Source organism: Protopterus annectens, chromosome 6.part0 (assembly GCF_019279795.1).
Source record: "Protopterus annectens isolate FY-2018-M chromosome 6.part0, PAN1.0, whole genome shotgun sequence".
NCBI lineage: Eukaryota > Metazoa > Chordata > Ceratodontiformes > Protopteridae > Protopterus > Protopterus annectens.
Genome location: NC_056737.1, coordinates 340,617,033 through 340,634,910, shown reverse-complemented (window position 1 = coordinate 340,634,910; position 17,878 = coordinate 340,617,033). Strand labels below are relative to the sequence as shown.

Here is a 17,878-nt window from a genome sequence, read left to right as displayed (position 1 = left end):
CCTTGCAGTCTGGTCTTTGTGGCAGTGGGTATCCTAGAATCACTGCTGAAGGAAAATAATTTTTCCGATCTGCAGACCACTGTTGGACATGTGCTGCAAGCTAACATGGATTGTTGCAGTTCTTTGGCCAGGTACCAAGGGTTTTGGGTCTGAAAGGGGTTTTGAACATACCCTACTTAGAATTCACCAAGATATTTATCATTGTGGAGAGACAATAGGTTAGTGCACAAACTATTTGACTTTGATTCTAGGATGGTAACATGGGTAAAACACCAGCTGAGACCAGAACACTGAATGTCAGAGTAAATGGAATCACATATATGTAAGTATATTGACTGTTTAGTGTGTACCCTACAGTTCATTTTAGGGGCTTATCCTTTTTATTGTCTTTAAATGACTTTGTAGAATGCCTAGAAGGAAAATTGTGCCTTTTTGTTGGTGTTTTAAAATTATGCAGCAGGGCTAATGTAAACAAAGGCATAGAAAGGAACCAGAAAGATTAGAGGAATGGTCTAACACATGTTAGCTTATAATAGTAGACATATGGAATTGAAAAGTAAACAAAAACACCCGAAGTAACAGATGAGGAAAAAATTCTTGAAGTTGTATATTCAAGTTAAGGATGTTATATTGGCAAGGAAAGTGGTGGAATACATGCATAGTATGCCTTGGCAAAAGAAAACCAGAAGTTATTGCTTTTATGTATAGTTGGTTGAACCCACTAACAGTATTGTTTGAACAGGTCAGAAATCTCTTTATAAGGACCTAAAAAGGGTAGATACACTGTAGAATAGAGCAAGTAAATGTAACAGGACTACAATAGAAGCCATAGGGTAAAAGAAGGGAAGAGCTAAAATTCTATGACTTCACCTTTCTCCTTGCAAGGTCTTGAAAAGTTCTGTAGCTACAGAACCAGAGAGATGTTGCCTATCCAGCGGGGGATCCAAAATCTTTGCTTTGACATCCACAGTTTGCACATCTCATGGAAAGCTGTAGTGGCATCATTATTCAAAAAAATAATGTTAAAACCATGCAGGACGATTTGAAGATGGATGGTTAGGTGGCTTGGGAAGGCATGAAAAGAGTGTGACAGGCTGTTGGAAGATTGAAACTCTTTTAGAAGACCTGAGTAGATAGAGCTGTGTAGATTATAGTACAAGTGAAGAATGCATGGGATTGCTACAAGGCATTTCTTATAAGGGGTGGAGAAATAATTAAATTGCTGGATGGAGTCTACAGTTTATGCAGTATATTCAGAAATTAGCAGACTATATGGGTCAAGCTGTCGTCCTCTGCAATTCTGAGACATAGTCCTGTACACATCTGAGTTTTTTTCTAGTAATGATGCCCTCACCTTTTTTTTTTTGAATTCTCGCCCTGCACTGCACATACTAGCAAGTTTTCAACTTACACCTGCATTCTGTGCTATTCATATCTAAATGGAGGGTCTAGACTGACTTTCTACTCTCTTCCTTCCACTAAGCAGTCTGTCTTTTTTATAATCACACAATACCTGGTTGCTTAAGGTCTGAGTGCTTTCTGTCCATTAAGTCATTGCTGCAGACTGTGTTTGAGGCCTCATTCTAAAATCCCTCTGGCTTAACAAGGTTTTGTATGCTTATCATATGGTTTGCCATGTATCTAGTAGGACTGATGTTCTTGCTTGCTTGAGAACTTAAGGAAAGGCTGCCAAACTGAGTATACATGACTTTAACTTATGCAATGCAAGATATAGTAATAGTAACATCATAATGCAAGATATAGTAATAGTCACATCATAATGCGACTAGTTATCTTTGCAGATGGGGTACACCCCCCAGCTAAATTTACTAACTCCTGAGGTCCAAGAAGATACTACACTGTCTTGGAAATGGGGATCCCTAAACCCTCTGCTATCATTCCTGTTTTAGAAACTTTACTGGATACTTTTTTCACTGCTTCACAGTCTGTAATCTCTGCCACCTGCCCTTAAGCCAGATTTTGCAAATTACCAAACTCAAAAAAGTTCATATAGGTACCCTACCTCAGACCCATCTTACATTGTCCACTGAAAAGCCTATTAAACTTATTTCCTCTGTGTTTTTCCCCAGTGATAAAGACAGCAGGGCTATTGATAGAAAAGCCAAAGAGTATATACTTCTGCCACTCTAGCGTTTACAGCTATCAAATCTATATGATCAGATGCCTTTTGTCTGTTCTGGATAACTTGGGCAATGTTCTCTCACATTTTGAGGGGGCAGAAGGTACATTTTCTGCATTATCTCTTAACTCTGGTTCACAGCTTACTAGGCATTCTGTTAGTTTAACTATGTTGCTGTAAATGTCTCTTCCACAGCAGCTGATACCGGGTCTTAGACTTCAGCCTTTACCTGTGGATGTCAAAGCAAAACTTTTGGAATCTCCTCTGGATAGTGAACATTTCTTTGGTTCTGTGGCTGTGGAACTTTTCAAGACTGTGCAGAGAAAGGTAGTCCTGCAACATCTAAAGCAAATCTTTTTTTTTTCTTGTCCCTAAGTATCAGCGAAACTAACCAACCAAGACTGGTCCCTTTGTTCATACGAAGCAAAGACCTTCTCAAAAGGCTAAAAGATCCAATAAAAAGAGGACGTACAGTAGTCTTTGTTATATAGGTTGTTTCCTGCTGAGGAAACAACCAGCCAGCTTCAAAATGCCCTGACCCCCCCCCCCCCCCAACACACGCGTGCACACACACCTTCACTCTGACTGCTGATTTCCCTGCTTGGAGTTGGGTGGAGTGAAGTTTTCTTCAGGACTTTCTTGCCATTTCAAGTAGAAATATTTCTTGCGTTTCACAGAAGCAGCAATCTGCTAACTTCTTCATTTCTGGAGGATTATTTCCTGTTTGGGAACACTCGACACAGAGATTAATGTTCCTTTAAGAAAAGTAATGTACATTTTCCCATTTATGAAAATAGTATTTTTTTTTTATAATATCAAAAGTTCCTCGTCAGGGACCACTGTTCCTTATTAGTGTCTTTTAAGTAATTGGGGCTATTTTTGTGAGAATTTATGTACTGCTTTTGAAAACTTTGCAACAAATAAATGTTACAGTGGGAATATATGTATCATTGAAGTGCTTATGCTAACTTCATATAGGGAATCTCCAAACTCTGGATCCCACACAGTTTGGTTTTGTGAAGGGTAGATCATGCCTGCTCAACTTGGTCGACAATTTTGAGTTAGTCACCAGAGCTGATGAAGGCAAGGTGGTTGATACAGCCTACCTTGATCTGGCCAAGGCGTTTGATACCATAACCTTTTCAGGAATCGTAGAAAAACTCATTAAGCTAGGCATAGACCCCTATATCACTAGGTGGGTTGCAAACTGGCTCACAGATCGAACCCACAGTGTGAAAGTACTAGACTCCAACCAGTCAAGAGTGGAGTCCCACAGGGTTCGGTCCTGGGTCCTCTCCTGTTTGGTATCTACTTCTCTGACGTCCAGGCCAACACAGGGGGGTCTCTGGCTGACAAAGTTTGCAGATGATTGCAAGTTGGGAGCTATTAACTCCCCAAGTGATGTTGACATCCTACATAAAGGCCTCACTGAGACCAATGACTGGTGTCAGAACCATGGCCTTAAGCTCAATGCCAAAAATGTGTCGCCATCCCCTTTGGCGAAAACCCAGTTCCCATGAATTACCACATCAATGGTAGTTCACTTAACACAGAAGGTGTTATAAGAGATCTGGGAACACAGGTTGACAGCAGCCTCGTTTGACCACCGCATTGCTACTGTGGTCAGAAAGACGATCTATGTGGCACATCTCATTACCAAGGGTTTTTCATCCAGGAAGAAAGATGTCATTGTCTCCCTCTACTCTTCACTTATTAGGCCAGTCATCGAGTACAATGCCCCATTTGGCATGTACCTCACTAGACACCTGCAGCAACTGGAAAGGCTGCAAAAGTACCTCACAAAGAGGATCCTACGCCTTAAACACTTGTCCTATATGGACAGACTCAAAAAACTCCAACTATTCTCTCTCATATCGCCTACTTAGAGGCGATCTCTGCTGATCATACAAAGCCATGTCTGATCCAGCTCGGTTAGAAATGCTACATCTAAAGAAATCCCAATCCCTCCGCACCACATGCTCCAGTGACCTCAGCCTCATTACCACAATCAACAGAATATGCTGGTGGGACAGAATCATGACCCAGAGACTGCCCTTGCTTTGGAATAGACTTCCCATACATGTCAAACAGAGCACCTCACTGGCCCTCTTCAAGAGAAACTTTGATGAATGTATGGGAAATAGATAATTCACCCCGGGGATCACTCCAGTGGCTCTACTCGACAGAGGCACTGGGAACTAAGGTCGGGTGGCACAATGTCAGGGTAATCCTATTGGCTAGGCTTGTAAAGGCTCCAGGTCCATTAGCCTAGTAAACACCTACGAACCTATGAACTTACCTGTCAGTCTTCTGTCAGTGTGTTTGTGTTTGAAATGGGTACTGGCAGAATTTGTGTTCAGCTTATGTTTTTTTTTCTTGCAAAGAGACTGGGAAAAGGTGTAAGTATGCTGCTTGTGAACACTGCAACAAACTTACCTTCTGACCAACTTGTTCAGCAATGCTAGCCACTTTTGGCTTCTCTTCTGTTACAGCATGGATACTTCCTCCATTCCTGCTGGTTCTTCTGCTGTGCATAGAAAGAAAAAAAACACTTATGAAGGAGTCCTTGTCGTTGCAAAGGACTCAAGTCTATGTCCCAGCCAACAGTGGGTGGACCTGCAGTGGCCACTGATCATTAGTCAGACCATTCACCTGTCCAGCTTCCTCTGTTCTTTTGAACGTCACAAACCAGGGGTCAGTCACAGCCTATTACTGTTCCAGTGTCCAGCGTGAATCATCTTCTCTAGGTCTGGGAGATACTCCGGAAAATCCTTCTTAAGGTAACCAGAGCAAGTGACCATTTTTCTGGGCAGATGGCCCTCCTTAGTCTGTTTTCTCCCACATAGACTCATATTAAGATAAAACAAAAGATTATAATTAAAGATGAATTTCTTACCTTGGCAAGGTAGGTGGTAGAGGAAATTAATTGTGGTCACAGAAGCCATTATAGGTAGGCATCCTCAGTAAAATAGTTCTTGAGGAAGCTGGGTCTAATTCTGACTTTGACAGATTTTCTTCTACAGATTCCCAAGCCCAGATCCCTCTGAGGAAAATATTAATCGTTATCCTCCTTTGGAGGAATTTTCTTTTAATCAGACCATAGTAGGGATGAATGAGGTATTTTTGAGAACAAATAAATGTTCCACTAAACTTAGTTTAGTAAACGGTATTTTGGTGGTGCTGAAGTTTAGGATGGTTAGGTCTAGAGTTTCTAAATTGAGATTGTTTTTGTATAGAAAGGCGATACCACCACCTCTTTTCTTTTGTCTAACTAGCCTATGTATATTGTATTCTGGGGGAAGTATTTCTTTTTTTTAGAGATGTCTGCTTTTAGCCAGGTGTCTATTATAAGGGTTATATCAAGAGTATATAAAGCAAGGGTGGCATGCAATTCTTGAATTTTGAACATGATGCTCCTCAGATTTATATTAAGTAGTACTAAGTCCGTACATTTTCTGCGAGAGTTAATTGTTGTTGGGGGTGGGTTGGGGTGTGAAGATCTAGATGGGTTGGATTTGTTTGGGGCCAGGGTTGGAGTGAATGTCCCCACTAAGTATGAGCTGCGATGCAATGTGATCCATACATTTTAAGTTTTTTGATATAAACATATGCTATATCTGTGTAACATTAGGGTAAGATTGTTGTGTGAGTAAGGTAAATGGTACATGGTTTATGTTTTGTAGGATTATAGATGGTGCTATTATTGTTTTTATGCTTTAATTGTAATGGGTCTGGGAAGGGGGTAGTGTACATAGATTGTGTCTTAAGTTCTGTATGGTAAGAGGTTATGGGAGCTGTAATAGAAATAGCAGGATTGATGGGTATAAAATTATATTGCTTACTACTAATGTTTCAGACCTGTCTAAGCTAAAGTAATAATGTTAGGGGTGGGTAGGCATAATTGTTAGTTGTAATTGAGTTTTGATATGACTTATTACACCAAAAGATGTAAAGTAGCAGGTAGTCAAGTAAGTAGAGTGTGATATATGGGAGTTAATACAGTACAGTTTAATTGGATAATTGGAATTATATAAATTTGGATTTGTCTTAGCTGTGATAGGATTGTTTTACTTCGGGGGGGGCTATTTGGGAATATGTTTGGGCATAGCAGGGGTGAGTGGGAGATGGGGGGGTATAGTAGGGGAGCAGAGAGAGAGTGAGCGAAGCAAGGGTGAATGGAGTGGGTAGAGCCAGTCATTGTTTTTTTTTAGTCACAGACACAGTCAACAAAATGGTCTGAGTTAAAGGAACTGTAGTCCCTTGGTAATTTTTATTTTCAAAGCAAGTAACTGTTACTATTCCCCAGAGAGTTATTTACAAAAATCATAACAGACTGCAGTAATCACAAAATAGCTGTAGGGTGATTTTGTTTTTCATAGTATTGTACACTAGCAACAGCTATAAGGAGAAAAACTACAGCTATAGGTAATTAAACGTACTGTTTTACCCAACAAAAACTAAGGGGAGACAAATACAGATGGAAAGCAATACCCTAATAACAAGACAGTTAATTAATCAGAGTCTTGACCATGACCTACATTGATTTTTTTTTTGATGCTGTAAGTTTCTTCCTTCCAGCACTTTACAGTTCCTGGTCACTTGAGTGGGTTCACAGAGAGCAGTTAAAAGAAATTACATGTGAAGTACTGGATATTTTTATGGATAGTTGCTAGTTTTAGTGTAATGGGGGAGCACACAGGACCAGTGAAGAGAAGAGCTGTATCTGGTTTATTTTTTCCTGAATGCTGCTTGTAAGCATCCTGACTCCCATCCATCAGTCCCTTAAAAAAAGGGGGGGGGGGTCAGATAAATTGAATAAGGTACCTTAGGCTAATACATTTTCTGTCACCTTGGATGTGATCCTTCAGCAATTTCTTCTGTCTCTCATGCTGGCAATGTGCTGGTCCTTTAATACAGACCTGTCTCATAGTGTCAAAAAGGCAGGATGTTCAATCACATAACTGAGATAATGTTTTCTTTCAGTTTATCTTTCAGAATTCTGAATTGCCAGGTATATATGTGGAAATGTGAGCTTTGCGATATGGACAGTCTGAGGAGAATTGGCTACCACTCTTCCTATAGAAGGAGGTTCCTTTTTGAATCAATTTTCCCTATCTATACATGCTTTATAGTGTGTGCATTATTGAGCAGATACTGTGTTAAGGGCCACTGCTCCAGTGCTGAAGATATGCTTGGGTACATAACCAAAAGTCTGCTGATGAGGTAAAGTCTGACATTTTATATTCTGCTTTAGGCAAGGAGATATTGCTTGGCTGTTATACTAGCCAGGTTCTCAAACAATATGATGAAAGGGAGAAATTCATTCAGAGTGTTTCTAAGATTGTTCGTGTACCCCAATACAAATCTTAAAGGCATCTCTCTTTCACAAAAAGTAAATAGAGGTAATCCAGAGTGTCTGAGTCAAGTCTGATATCCCACCTATGACAGAGGGTAACAGGACTAACAAGAAAGAGTATAAAAGATTAGTCCAGATACAATCACTTTAGCTAGCAGATCTAGGAGACTCTATCTGATACCTCCCTGTGGGAGGAATAAAGACCCCTTGTTGAAATTTCCAGTAGTTTATTCAGTTAAGTAGGTAGATGAATGAGTGTTCTTGTTCTAATACATTACATTCAACAGGTCAGTTATTTAAAGGCAGTTACAGACAATGGTGAGAGGGTCCATAGGATCTTACCGGAGGAAAATCTGGCAGATAGAAAAGCAAGGCGCCAATCCCAAAAGCTTAGAAGTTGGTCCCTTTTTTGTATATTCCTGAAAGACATGTGAGGGGTTACCAGCTCAGCAGCCTGTGGAACCTAATTCTTAGTGAAAAGGTTTCATTTTTATTTTTATCTTCTAACAAACAAGACATGATAATGCACTATGAGCTACAACTATAGAACTATATTTAAGAAAACACTTTTGCCTGAGCTTCATGAGGTCCATCTCATGAGGTCCATCTAATAGAGTGGTTTAAACTTTGATCATTGAAAATGCCTGCTTTTATAAGACTGCCAACAAACTTTGTTTTGTAACACATGTAAATTAGTGACAGGCTGTGTCTGTATCAGGACCCAAGTATGAAAGCTTTATTATAGAGCTTTTTTCAGTCTGTCACCCCCCCCCTCGGCAAAAGATTCTTGTATTACATGTGACAGACTGGAAAAAGTTCTGTAATCACTGTAATCATGTGGTGTATGAACAGGCTTCATAACAGTTCAGGGTCAAGGGACCCACACAATAAGGAAGGAACACATCATTGTGGAAGAAATGAGTGCGCTCATTCAGACTCAGCATTTTTTTTTCCTCGGTTGTGGAATTCAGGTCCCCCTCAGTATTTTCAGACATCACCAGAGTCATATGGTATAAACAAATGGGTGGGGAGACAAAGCCATACCAGCTATGTAGCTTGGCTGCTCTGGCAGGTCTATATTATAACTTCGAAGTCTTACAACTTCGAATGTTATAATATCAAACCAAGTAGAGTGAAACACCAGAAAACCGAACAGTCAGAATAGCAAATTTTTTCCCAGGGAAAAAAATTGCTGTTCCGACAAACACACACAACACAAGCACACCAAAATAAATAATCCACACACACACACTTCACAAAACCCTACACTAAACCATACATACACCCCTAGCTATCCACTTACCTTAACCCAACCCTAACCCTAAGGTTTGTCACTATCGCACACTCACCTTACCCGCTTCCTAACCATAGCTCACCTACCCCATCCCAACCCTCACATCCAAACAATCGCACACTTACCTGACCCGTGCCCTAACTCACCTAACCTGTACCCAATCGTACACTCACCTTAACCCGGTCTGTAACCTTCGCTCCACAGTCGAGGAAATAGCAAAGCTGCATAAACAGCCCACCAAATACTTTCCCTAGGAAAGTATTCGGTGTTCTGCAGCTTCACTATTTCCAGCGTTCGCTTTACTGGATGTGATATTATAACATTCGAAGTTGTAAGACTTCGATGTAATATAGACCCGTTCTGGCATGGACCAAACTGGAAAAGCAAACCTGCACCTGCAAACAGTTTACACTCCTTCCCAGTGTGCAGTATTCTTGTGCATCATTTAAGCAGGTCCCTGGAAGGCATTCACTAATGGACGTGGAATAGGGAGGTCTTCCTGGACGTAGGTCTGTGTGCTTCCACTCACTGCAGGGTGCTGTGCTCCCAAGCCTGGAGGAAGGACACCATGCCTTTTTCATAGGAAGGGAAGTTGTCTGTGCCTTTCTCCACTACCCCTAATCCTGAAGATCCAGAGGGACAGATCAAAAATCTTGCTGGTGACTGTTTTGTCAAAGGCAGCAGTATTGCTTTCCACCTTCATCATGCCAGGGGTCATTATCACAAGTTACTCTACAGAGTGGATTTGCTCACACAGAAAATGAGTTCTGTGCTTCATCTCACCCAGGTATTGTGGATGAATTTATATCCCTTTTAGACACCAATTTTCTGAGGGCATACTACATGGTCTCCATGAGGCAAGGAAACCTGCCACTAGATTTTATATATCCAGATGGAAAAGATTTTCTGTCTGGTTTCACACAAAAAATCCCATTCAGACTGAAATTCCCAGTATCCTTTTATACTTGTGTGAGCTTTTAAGAGCTGGTCTAGCCTATTCTTCTATCAGGGCAAACATGTTTGTCATTTCTCCATATGTGCCACTTGATCCTCCCCTGCTTTCTAAAATTTAAGTGAAGCAGTTTCTCAAGGACATCGTTCATTTTAACCAACTTAGGGCTATCCCCCCTCCTTGGAACCTTATCTTTGTCTTGGAAAACTTATCTAGCTACCTTTCTAACCAGCGGCTTCTGCTTCCCTAAGTTTTGTACTTAAAAAAAATTCTACTTGTCCTTGAGCTCTACGCCCTAATGGCCTCCCCTCCCTTCCTCCCCCCCCCATAAGAATAGGTTTATATATCGGGTCAATCCTTCCTTTGTCTAAAATGGTCACTAAATTGTCTGAGTCAGACTATTACTTAGCCTACTTTCTTTCCTAACCCTCGAAACAAAGGAGAAAGACTTTTACATTTCTTGAATGTGCATGGGCATTTCTATTTGGACAAGACGAAAGTTGGAAGATGGACCATCTGTTTGCCTGGAGACCAGATTACCCACCTTTGTTTCCTGGAAAGAAACAAATGATTGCCAAATGGATTTAAAAATCCACACCTTTTGTTGTTCCCATCATGTGAAATCCTTGCACAGTTAAGGTCCATTCCACTAGAGGAATTTCTTCATCTAATATTTTTTTCAAAATAATTGATTCCAGAGCTATCTCACAGAAAGCCACTTGGCCATCTATGTACGCTTTCACAAAACACTAACATGGGAGATATTTTCTCTAGCTCTAGAGCTTCTTTTGGTAGGTCTATGCTTTCTGGATTGCTTAACAGCTCCCCCCTTTCTGGTCCATCCACCCTTTCTAACTACTGTGCTTTAGGAGTCACCCAGTGCTATTGAAATACTGTAACAATGATCTTATACAGCTGTACTACGTCCTTCCTTAGAACTTACCATAAAAGTAGATATCCTACTAATCATTGTTGCAGTATCACTTCCCACTGTCTTTCCCCTTTTTTCTAGAGTTTGTCTTCTTGATACTCATGGAGTAAGGAAGAACCAGTGCCATGCTTCCCTCCTGTTAAATGACCATAATCATTTTTCTATTTTTTTTTTCTGCCCATGGGTGTCTCCAGGTTTCCTGGCTTAGAAAGCATCTGAAGATCTTGTGCTCATATGTCTGGTTATGTACCCATATGCCTTTTGGCTTGGGTCCTACATCAAACGTATGGAAGGTTTTTTGACTTTGGTAACTTGGCCAGATGTTAGGCTACCTTGGCAAGTTAACTCCAGTGGTATTGAAATACTGTAACCGTGATCAGTAGGATGTCTGCTGTTCTTGCACAACTGTACTATGCTGCAGATGCTTCTTCCAGGGTGACTGCATCTGTGTCCGTTCTTTATAGAAAATTCTGGCTAAGACTTTAATCCATACCCGAAGATGTTAAATTATTAGATTCTCTGGCCAGGATGGCAGTATTTGTTTGGGTGTGCTACCGCAGTGCTATTTTAAAACCCTAAAGGATAAGGGAAAAGGTGATGTAAGATTTGAAACAAATTTTCCTTTCCCCTGTACCTAAATTCCAGAAGAATTACTCTTTAAAACAAGTTCATCTGATTATTGTAAATCTTTATTCATTCCTTACTGTTAGGGCGGAACCGACATGGCCGTTACCAAGCTCGCGCCAGCCAAAAACTCTCAGCCAAGACCTACCCACAATGCCCCTCTCATAGTCTCTCCAGATCTCGTTTGCTGCGTTCCTCGTCAGACATGCCAAGCCTTCTCTCAAGCTAAGTGTAGTGTTTTTCGTGATTAATCAGTATAGTTGCCTTCCTCTAGTCAGCTTTCCTTTGATTATCTCTTAATCTTCAAATTTATATATTTTCTTACTAAAACCCTACCCTCTAACTTCGGTAGTTCTTTTCATACCATCGTTGGTACTGTCCCTTTCCCCTACCTTTGGCAGGCTCTTTCCCTAAAACTTTGTGGCATTTCTTAGTACCATTATTGGTACTCCTCTTTTCTATATGTTAAAAAAAAAAAAAAGAAAAAAAACTCCTCTTCAGTAACCTTGCTGTTGTGTTTTGGTTGTTTAAATTGTATTTTAGGACGATAGTGTTTGTGTAGCTTCCGTGATGTTTGATAAAGCAAAACTAGGGTTTAAACAGTGTGACAAGTGCGGGCATAAGATGCCCAACTCAGACAGTCATGCCCGGTGTGTTTATTGTTTGGGCGTTGACCACATCAATGTATCTTGTGATATTTGTTCTAGTTTTAGCAACCGTACGTTGGCTGAATGTAAATCTGAAGGGTATGCTGAAAACACCCTTCTCGGAGTCTCTTTCTGGGACGGAGGTCTCACCACCTCTTAAGCATAAGGATGTGAAAAAACATTAAGAGAAACAGAGTCACTCGGTTCCAACATCTCCGTCCTCCTTGGAACTAAATCGACACCGGTCTTCTCCCATGCCTTCAGCGCAGACTACTTTGGCACCAGGCTCCATGTCTTCTCCCTCGATGCCACCCTTAATTCTGACTCCAACCACTGTACCTGCTTCGGCACCATTTCCCTCGGTGCCGACCTTATTTTTGACACAGTTTCCGACTACTGTACCTGCATCAGCACCATCCCCGGCGCCGATGTCTTGTACGGCTCCACTGACACCGTTGGTTCCGAAGGTCGAGCACCTTCCCAGAACCAGATATTCTCCCTCTTATGACCCCTTATTGGGACACCAGTTTAGCCCATTTCTTGAGAGACCAGAATCTCCATCAGCAGTTTCCTTCAGATCCACCAGGAGTCTTTCAGAACAAGATGTAGTGAGGGTTGTGGACCAGCTTTTGGCAGCTAGAGGATTACCCACCCCTGCTAGGTCTTCCTTCCCTATTGGAACAAAAGCTCTCACTGCATATTCACCTGTATATCCTCCTCTGGCCTCCTCCCAGGTCCCGGAGACTTCGGTACCAATGGCCATCTTGGTGCATTCTGTCTCCGCTCTGACAGAGTAGGCTTCCCTGTCGGCACAGATTACTCTTGGTGCAACAGTTGCATGATTGGGCTGTCGGCACCGTGGCTCCTAGTTTGGTGCCTATGTTTTTGGTGGTGCCGTCTACGGCTGTCCCGGCAGCTACCGGTCCTCTCGGAGCACCTCAGGGCAGGGTGTGACTCCAGTCCGAGGTATTCCTTCTCGGTTCTGGGCTTCCATCCCTCCTCGGGGAAGGCCTGCTTTCCAGGTGATGGAGAGGATCCTTGCCTCAACAGGCTCACAGTTGGCACCATTGGCATCGACACCAGAACCCCCCTCTAGCATGCAGCTGTCCCAACCCCCTACTCTGGGATCCTGAGCACGGGAGCCACAAGACCTTCCCTTGAAGGGAACCCTTTCTCCAGAGTCCTCCTCAGAAGATCCTGCTGGGGAGGCACCCCGGAAGAAACTTTGCAAGAGGAAGCATCTTGATTCCCCTGAGGAATCCATCACTGAAGACACTGATTGCGATGAGGGAGAAGGGTCCCCACGGTCTACCCTGGAAGACATCTCATTTGAAGACGTTCTCGATATCCTCAGGCAGAGGGGAAGACTGGAAGCCCTCCAACCCTTCGGAGTAATCTGTCTTCTTGCAGGCCTTTCGTGCTCAGCCATCTACTTCCTGGGTGACCCCATCTGTGGATGAATTTATTAAACGTACTGTGCAGAGTGCCTGGAAGGCCCCGGACAACATAGAAACTTTTCCCCGGAGGCCAGATAAAATTTTATCCACCCCTGAAGAGCAGCCCAATTGGTCCAAGCAACTGGTAAGTTGATTCCATGGTCGTGGCGGCGGCCACCAAGAGGGAACTGGCAGAAGATAGTTCCACTGTTCATCCCTCGAACAGGGAGTCTCATGCTATTGACAGTCTGGGGAAGTGGGCCTACGCTTCAGCAACCTTTGCCATTTGGTCACTGAATTATCTGGCACACTTTAGTCACCTCCAAAGAGACCTAATCTCAGAAATGTCTGCCTCTTTGGTGGGGGTACTGCCTGAGGAGGTGCGTGGTACTGTTGCCTCTCAGCTAGCTACCCTGGAATCCATCTCAAACTCCTCTATGCGCTTGATCTCTCACACTACCAAGGGGGCAGCCCCAGCAGCCGCATCAGGCATAGTCATGAGACGGCATGCTTGGATGCATTTGTGTGACTTTGCAGACCCCTTTAAATCTTTCTTTGTCAATGCACCTGGTGACGAATCTTCCCTTTTTGGTCCCAAAGTCAGACGCACACTACGTACTGACAAGGACGGAAAGACATTGTCTGCTGTGGGCATACATTTTTCCACCCCCCCAGAGATCCTACTCCAGGAACCAGAGGGGAGGAAAATTGTGGTTCAAAAAGTCCCAAGGATCTTTTCATGACACTCGTGATGAGCAATCCCCCAGGGGCAGAGGGGGCAGCTCATCCAGAATACGCCCCTTTCGGGGCAGAGCGGGTCCGCACAACCAGGGCGCTAGAGATTCTTTCTCCGTCCGACTCTTCCAGCGCTTCTGAATGGCCCAATTGCTTTCCTCTGGAAGCAGTCGGGGGTCAATTTTCCCTGCACCTACAGGCCTGGCAACTCATAATGGATGCGTAGGTGCAGAGAATAATATCCAGAGGCTTTCATATTCCATTCGATCTTACTTCCAGACCCATAAAACGAATCCCCAATGTTCCACCCAGTCAGAGGGAGGCTGCAGCCTTAGAAATCAAAAAGCTGCCAAGAAAGAGTCATCCAGCCAGTCGCACCAGACCAGAGAGGGATCCGGGTTTTACTCGAGGTTCTTTTTAGTGCCTAAAAAAGACAGGGTACTGGAGACTAATCCTGGATCTTAGCTTACTAAACAAATTCATAAAGCCTCAAAAATTCTGGATGGTCAAGGGTACCCTTTCTGGGGAAGGACAACTGGATGTGCTCTATAGACCTCCAGGATGCGTATTACCACATAAAGATGTACAAGCCCTCCAGGAGATTTCTCCGCTTCCGTCTGGGAGCCAATCACTATCAGTTCAGGATACTGCCCTTTGGTCTCTCGACAGCTGCCAGAGTGTTCAACTGTATGGCAGTCGTAGTAGCTCATCTCTGACTACAAGGATTCCAGGTGTTCCCATATTTAGACGATTGGTTCCTTACTGCCACGACCAGGAATCTTCTCGTTCTCAGTCTCTCTTACACTCAAGACCTTGCTCTTCGCCTAGGTATCATGATCAACATGGACAAATCACAAATGTCTCCAACAAGAGCACTGGAATTCATTGGATCAATCTTCGACATAACGTCCTGTCAAGCTTCCCTTCCTCCTCACAGGCTCTCAAAAATAAGAAGCCAGGTTAAAGTCATCCTTCCACAGACACTTGTACCAGCACGCCTTTTACTACAGCTATTGAGATGTATGGCAGCAACCATTACCTTAGTTCCACTGGTGAGGTTACATATGAGACTAGTACAGTGGCTCCTCTCATCACAATGGTCAATATTAACCCACCCACTCGACCACACGATACGCCTTATAAACCTTTGCGAGCAAGAAATACTTTGGTGGATGAAGCCAGAATCAAATCTTTGGTGTCGACTGTTCTGCCTTCCCCAGCCACGGTGGCCACGGATGCTTCCCTGTTAGGGTGGGGGGGGGGGCATTTACAGGGAAAGAAGTCCAAGGCACCTGGTCCCCTATGTAGGCCAATTTGCACATAAATGTCCGGAATTCAGGGCAGTTCTCTTAGCATTGTAAGTGTTCTACACATCCCTTTCTTCCGGGACCATTGCAATTCAGTCGGACAACATGTCAGTCGTCTGGTGCATCAACAAACAAGGCAAAACCAGGTCTTACCCCCTGTGTTGGGAGGCCATGAGAATTTGGCACTGGGCAATGTCTTCCAACCGCTTTCTCATAGTAATGCACATTCCTGCGAGTTCCAGACTTATTGTGGACAATCTGAGCAGGAACATTTTGATGCCTCACGAGTGGTCCCTCAGTCCTGTAATAGTGGATCAGATCTTCCGCTGTTGGGGCAGGCCTTGCTGTGACCTGTTTGCTTCTCCCCTAAACAACAAATGCAGAAGCTATTTTGCCCTGATCCCCCCCCCCAAGCAGGAGTCACTGAGGGATGCTCTGACATATGATTGGCCCCCCCCGGGTCCGCTGTATGCCTTTCCCCCGTTTCCTCCCATCCCAAAATTCCTTCAGACAGCTCAAAGGTTGAGAAGCAGAGTGATCCTCATTGCCCCTTATTGGCCCCGTCAAGTCTGGTTCCCTTTCCTATGGCCTCGCCTGATTCACAGCCCGTGGATCCTGAATCAATCCAAAAGGTCTGCTGTCTCATCCTCAAGGACTGATTCACCCCAATCTCCACAGCCTCAAGCTCACAGCTTGGTTTCTCCACTTCCGATGATTGCCAGGCTACCTGATATTTCATCCGCTGTTCACGAGATTCTTCTGGCTTCACGCAAAATTTCCACCAGGAAAATTTATTCTAGTAAGTGGACTAGGTTCTCTAGATGGGCCAAAGAACAAAACATAGACCCATTTTCCATGCGTATTACACGCAGAAGCTTCAGCAGACAATTACAGTACATTTAGCAGCTGTTGCAGATTTTCACAATTGAATTGACAATTCATCTCATGTCACACTGACTATGCAACACCTTTATGAAAGGAGTAAACCTGCTGTCAGGCCTCCTATAGAACATTGAGACTTGACATTGGTGCTTCAGTCGTTAAGTCCTCCTTTCGTGCCTTCTAACTCGTGATTTGAAATTTTTGTCTTGGAAAACTACTACTAGTATCCCTTAACTCAGAGAGAAGAGTGTCTGAGTTGCAGGCCTTGAGTGTCAAGAGACCTTACTTTTTCATAGGGAAAGAGTGTCCCTACGTACTGACCCCTCCTTTTTGCCCAAGGTCATTTCTGGGTTTTCCATTAATTAGTATATTGACCTACTGGTTTTCTTCCCTCATCATTCAAATAGAGGGGGATACCTTCTGCAACCTTCGATGTTCATAGGCAACTTCGTTTCTACTTGGACAAAACTAAATCTTTCAGAAAAACGGATCAATTGTTTGTGGCCTTTGCAGGACCCAGATTGAGTAGGCCTGTCTCCAAAATTACTTTTATCTTCTTGGCTCAGAAACCCCATTACTTTTGTCTACCATCAAAACAAAGTGTCCTTGCCTTCCAAAATAAAGGCTCACTCTACTAGATTGATGGCTACTTCAGTGGCCTTTCATTCCAGAGCCTCTATGGAGGATATCTGCGCAGCAGCCCCTTGGACAAGACCTCATACCTTTATCACTCATTACAAATTGGATTTGGCCTGCAGGGGAAGAGCATCCTTTAGTTCTATGGTGCTCAGGAATGTCCTTCCTTAGGGCCACCCAGGACTCAAGTAGCTGGGGGACTCTGTTCTAATAGTAAGGAATGAATAAAGATTTATAGCATCAGATAAAGAAGTTTTGTCTTACCATAATGTTCCATCTGTGTTGTAGATCTTTATTCATTCATTACTTCCAGCCCTCCTTCCCCCTGGCTGGACTCCTGGTGGACTTTAGGATTTCCTTATCAGTTAAGGTATTTGCTCAGACAGAGCCTCCTACTGTCACTTTTATTACTTCTGTACTATAATGGTGGGCAAACTTGATCTGAAGAGACTATAAGAGGAGCATTGTGGGTAGGGCTTAGCTGAGAGTTTTTGGCTGGCGCGAGCTTGGTAAAGGCCGTGTCGGTTCCAAGGATGGAACCGAAGTCCTAACAGTAATGAATGAATAAAGATCAACACAGATGGAACATTTATGGTAAGACATAACTTCTTTTTTTGTTAGAAAATAACAAAAGCAACCCCTAAAAGGTAAATGGAGTAATAAGGACAAATTTCAAGATAAATTGGGACAGGACCCCAAGAGTCCAAAGCTCAGCTTAGAAGATAAGCCTGCTGCTTTATGACGATCTCCCTTTACCTTTTCCTTCCTCTTGGTTAGATCCCCCTGTCTCAAAGACCATATCTTTCCCTTCCAGTTTGGAAGGCAGTCACCACAAATAAGTGGGTTCTTCCCAGGATGTCTTGGAAATCCATTCCCCCCTTTTCATGAGTTCATAAGCCTTCTCAAAACCAGTTCTCTCTCCTTCCTCCTTTCCTGCA

The 17,878-nt window shown here is 43.2% G+C and overlaps 1 protein-coding gene across 1 annotated transcript in view; it reads left to right on the top strand.

Moving 5' to 3' along the window:
- The window catches only part of LOC122804309 (galactocerebrosidase-like), a 503,531-nt gene that overhangs the window by 310,168 nt on the left and 175,485 nt on the right, over nt 1-17,878 (top strand). The window lies entirely within an intron of this gene.